A 6,000-nucleotide genomic window follows, 5' to 3' on the forward strand; every position below is an offset into this window, starting at 1 on the left:
CTTCTCTTAACTAGTTTAAAAGCAATTATATGCAACAAAATGCACATTATTGCATTGTCGTGCCTATAATATAAAGAATATGATATATTTGACAATAACAGCACAAAGGAGATGAGTGGTAGCAATCTGTATAAGATTAAGAAAGTGGCACCAGATGGTAACTCAAATACACAGGAATTAATGAAGAGAACCATAGATGGCAAATAAGAGGGTTATTATAAAAATATTATAAATGTAAATTTGCCCAAAATTCTTCCCTTGGTCATGTTAAAATACATAAAACTATATAAAGTAATAATTATTTCAAGCAGTAATTATAATGTTACAAAAACAACTATAAAAATATTGTTTTGTTTCACACACACACACACACACACACATACACACAAACTATATTTAACAATAATAGCACAAAAAGGAGAGGGGTTAGAGCTATATGGTAATAACATGTAAAAATCTCACTGGATTTCACACAGAATAAATCTGAAGTGGATTTTGATAAGATATACAAACAAATGTAACATCTAAGGAAATATTTCAAAAACATAATAAAAATCATTAAAAGATGTAAAACACTACATGATATATTTAGTTAGTGTAAAAGAAACTGTAACTTGGGAATGAAAAAAGATATCAGATATATTAAAAACAAAAATTAAAACAAACAGTAGGCATAAATCCAATTATATAACTAAAAACATTAAATTTGAATAAATTATACAATCCAAAGAAAAAGCAGGATTTATTAAACCAGATGAAAATCACACAATCCAAGTATATGCTGAATACAGTCAGTATCCTTTAGGTTCAAAGATACAAATATGGTAGAAAAGGATATATCACACAAAAACTAACCATGAGGAAGTTGGTATGACTACACCTATATCTGACTAAATATTTTTTAAATGAAAATGCACACTCCTAAAAACTAATAGATCAAAGCAAAATTCACTAAGAAAATGATTAATACTTTGTGATCAATTAAACAAGAACACAACGTACCAAAATTTATAAGATGCATCAAAAGCAGCACCTGAAATAAAATTTATAACTATAAATACCTGTATATTAAAAAGAAGAAAGATCTCTAACCAATAAACTAAACCCCAACATAAAAGAAAAAACAAAGTAAACTCACAGCAAGCAGAAGGAAGAAAATAACTCAGATTGAAAATAAATGAAATGGAGAATAGAAAAGTACAGTGAAAATTAATAAAATTAAATGGTAATTCTCTGAAAATATCAACAAAACTGAGACAGGGTTTAAGATAATATGAGAGAATACTCAAATTGATAAATTAATAAGATTATAATTGAAAAGAGGGTGCATTACTAACAATCATAAAGAAATAAAAATAATTATAAGAGAATTATATAGAAAACCAAGATTAAATAGAAAAATTCCCATAAGCACAGTAACTACAAAAACTGACTCAAAAAGAAACTTAATATCTAAATAGACATATAAAAAACGTAGCAAGTTAGTAACCAAAAAATTTCCACAAAACAATGCCCAGACAAGATAAGTTCACTGGTGAATTCTACCAAATGCTTAAAGAAGAATTAACATAAATATTTCAAAATTTTAATTCCTAATAAAATTAGAAGGGAACACTTCCAAGCTCTTTCTATGAAACCAGTATTTTCTGAAATCAAATCAGACATTAGAAGAAGATAAAATTACAGTTTTCCCAGCAACATTTACTGAAGAGGCAGTCTTTTCCTCAATTATGTTCTTGTTGCCTATGTCAAAGATCAGTCAGCTATAAGTATGTTGCTTGATTTGTGAGTTCTCTATTCTGTTCCATGGATCTGAGTGTCTAGTTTTATACCAGTGCCATGTAGTTTTGGTTAGTATTGCTTTGTACTATATTACGAAGTCAGATAGCGTGATGCCTACAGCTTTATTTATTTATTTAATTTCCTCAGAATTGCTTTGGCTGTTTGGGGTCTTTTGTTTGACATAAATATTAGTATTGTTTTTCTCTATTTCTGTGAAAAATGTCATTGGTATTTTGATGAGGATTGCATTAAACCTGTACATCACTTTGAGTAGTATGGACATTTTCACAATGTTAATTTTTCCAATTCAAGAGCATAGAATTTCTTTCCACCTTCATGTGTCCTCTTTAATTTCTTTTAGCAGTGATTTATCGTTCTCCTTATACAGATCTTTCACTTCCTCATTAAATTGATTCCTAGGTATTTCATTTTGGGGTGAGTATTGTAAAGGGATTTTCTTTCTTGACTTCTTTTTCTGCTAGTTTGTTATTGAAGGATACAAATGCTCTGACTTTGGGGTGTTGATTTTGTATCCTGCAACATTTCTGAAATTGTTTATTGGCTCTAAAAGTTTTTTTATAAAGCCTTTAGGATGTTTTCTATGCAGAATCCTGCCATCTGCAAACAGAGACACTTTGACTTTGTCTTTTCCAATCTGGATGCCCTTTACTTCTTTCAATTCCTGATACTTCTGCCTAGTATATCCAATACTATGTTAAATAGGAGGGGTGAGAGTGGGCATCCTTGTGTTATTTCTATTCTTAAAGAAAAAGCTTTAAGCTTTTCTCCATCAGCATATTTGTGGAAGATTTGTCATAAATGTCTTTTATTGTGTTGAGATTCTTTCCATCTATAACTAAATTGCTAAGAGTCTTTATCATGAAGGAATGCTGAATTTTGTCAAATGCTTTTTCTGCATCTATTGAGATAATCATATGGTTTTTGTCCTTGATTTTGTTGATGCGATGCATCACATTTATTGATTTGTGCATGTTGTACCATTCTTGCATCCCTGGGATGAATCCCACTTAATATTGGTGTATACATTTTTTTTTATGTTTTTTCTGTATTCAGATTGCTAATAATTTGTTGAGGATTTTTGCATCTGTGTTCATCAGAGATATTGGCCTGTAGTTTTGTTTTATGGCTATATCTTTGTCTTGTTTTGATATCAGGGTGATGCTGGTCTTACCTAAAGAGTATGGGGAAAAGGCTTCAGTTTTGAATTTTTGGAATAGTTTGAAGAGAATTGGTACTAATTCCTCTTTAAAAGTTTGGTAGAATTCAGCAGTAAAGCCATCCAAGCCTGCGTTTTTCTTTGTTAGTAGACTTCTGATTACTGCTTCAATCTCATTGCATGTTATTGGTCTGTTCAGGTTTTCTATGTCTTCTTAGTTCAGTATCAGTAGTTTGTATGTTTCCAGAACTTTATCCATTTCCTCCAGGTTTTTAAAATTTGTTCGAATATAGTTGTTTATAACATTCTCTATGATTATTTGTATTTATGTAAGTAGAAACTAGACTCATACTTCTCATCATATACCAAAATCAACTCAAAATTGATTAAAGATTTAAATATAAAACCTAAAACCATGAAACTCCTAAAAGAAAATATAGGGGAAACACTTCAGGAAGTAGGACTTGGCAAAGACTTTATGAATAACACCCCAAAAGCACAAACAACAGAATAAAAATTAAACAAATGGGGTTATATTAAACTAAAAAGCTTCTTTACTGCAAAACCAACTACTAACAGAGTGAAAAGACAACCCACAGAATGGGAGAAAATATTTGCAAAGTATGCATCTGACAAGGGATTAATATCCAGAATATACTGAGAACTCAACAGTAAAAAAAAAAAAAAAAAAGTAACCCAATTAAAAAATGGGCAAAGGAGCTGAATAGGCGTTTCTCAAAGGAAGATAAACAAATGGCCAATGGACACATAAAAAAATGTTCAACCTCACTCAGCATCAAAGAAATTCATATCAAAACCACATTGAGGTATCATCTCATGCCAGTCAGAGTGGCCATTATCAAAAGGAAAAATAATAACAAATGCTGGTGAGGATATAGGAAAAGAATACTTCTACACTGTTGGTGTGACTGTAAATAAGTTCATCCATTATGTAAAAGAGTATGGAGGTTTCTCAAACAACTACAGATAGAACTGCCATACAATCCAGAAATTCCACTGCTGGGTGTATACCTTGAAGAATGGAAATCATCTTTTTGAAGGGATAACTGCACTCCCATGTTTATTGCAGTTCTATTTATGATAGCCAACAGTTGGAACTAATCTAAATACCCATTGATGGGTGACTGGATAAGGAAAATATGGTAAATATATACAATGGAATACTACTCTGTCATAAAAAATATGAAATTCTGCCATTCTCAGCAACGATGATGAGCTTGGAGAAAGTTAAGTGAAATAAGCCAGACCCAGAAAGAGAAATACCTCATGGTCTCACTCATTAAGTGGGAGCTGCAGGAAAGGAAGGAAGGAAGGAAGAAGGAAGGAAGGAAGGAAGGAAGGAAGGAAGGAAGGAAGGAAGGAAGGAACGAACGAACGAACGAAAGAATGAATGAAGGAAGGAGGAGAGAGAGAGAAAGAAAGAGAGAGAGAGAAAGAAAGAAAGAAAGAAAGAAAGAAAGAAAGAAAGAAAGAAAGAAAGAAAGAAAGAAAGAAAGAAAGAAAGAAAGAAAGAAAGAAAGAAAGAAAGAAAGAAAGAGGGAGGGAAGGAGTGAAGGAGGAGGAAGGAGGGAGGAAGGAAGGAAGGAAGGAAGGAAGGAACGAAGGAAGGAACGAAGGAAGGAATGAAGGAAGGAACGAAGGAAGGAAGGAACGAAGGAAGGAAGGAAGGAAGGAAACAATATTTTGTTGAACTTTCAAAAAGAGACAGTGGAATTGAGGCCACTGGAGGTGGGAAAGGAGGTGCTGGGGGAGTAGTGAGAAGTTGGTAAAGGGCCACAAAATATGATTACATTGTGTAATAATGTTGAATATACTAATTATCCTGATTTCAGCATCTTATATTATGCACAGGTATTGATATTCAATGCTGCATCCTGCAGATATGTACAATTATGTTTCAATAAAAAAAGAAAAGAAAAGTACAGGAAACTACAGACCAATATTGCTTATGAATGTAGTTGCAATAATCCGCACCAAAATTCTAACAAACCAAATTCAGCAACATATAAAAAGAATTATATGATCAAGAGAGATTTATACCAAGAATATAAAGTCGATCAAAACATGCCATCCCCAAATTTTCCACTTTGGCATATTATTTATTTTTAGCTGAAGGCAATCAAGAAAAAAACAGATACAGAAAATGTTTTCATACTTTGCTTTTTTACCTAAAAGATCACAGCAAGAAATTCTTGCGAGAAAAGTGCCCTCCCTGTACTAGGTAGAGGAGAACATTCATATGAACAAAGATGAAGGTGGGGAGTCAATGCCAAAATTAATCCATACAAGCCAACATACTAAAATAATCTCAATATTCCTTATTTTCCACCATATATTTCTTAGTCACTTTTATACGATTTATTGCCCCCAGCCGAAATCTCTTTTTCCTTTGCCTTGTCATGTCTCCACAGTTTATCAATCTTTGAGAAAATGGTACATAAGCTCTCAGGCTTATCCCCTCTTTGGGTCTTCATTTGTTCTATATTTAGGCCTTCCTGTACACATAAAAATATTAACATCAATTAAAATTTGTATGTTTTTCTTGTTTATCTGTTTGTGTGTGGGGGTGTGTGTTTAATTCTCAGACCTAGCTATAGAACATAAAAGGGTAGAGGAAAAGTATTTCCTCTTTTACAAATGTTTGGTTGGTTTATTATTGAACATCAATCAATGGAATACACTATAATTATAGGGTAATGGACAAAAGCACACAATCATATTTATAGCTGCAGAAAGAAACATTGAACAAAATCCAACATGCTTTCATTATAAAAACTCGATAAGCTAGGAATAGAAGTAAATTTCCTCAACCACATAGAGGGCATCTGTGAAAAATCAACAGCCATATCATACTTAGTGGCAAATGCCTGAAAGCTTTCCTCTTAAGATCAGGATCAAGAGAAAGATGTCCATTATCACAAATTCTATGCAACATTATACTAGAGTTTCTGGCCAGGAAAGTTGGAACGAAGAAGAAATCATCATCCTGATTGGAAAGGAAGAAATGAAATCATCTCTAT

Source organism: Cynocephalus volans, chromosome X, assembly GCF_027409185.1.
Source record: "Cynocephalus volans isolate mCynVol1 chromosome X, mCynVol1.pri, whole genome shotgun sequence".
NCBI classification, from domain to species: domain Eukaryota; kingdom Metazoa; phylum Chordata; class Mammalia; order Dermoptera; family Cynocephalidae; genus Cynocephalus; species Cynocephalus volans.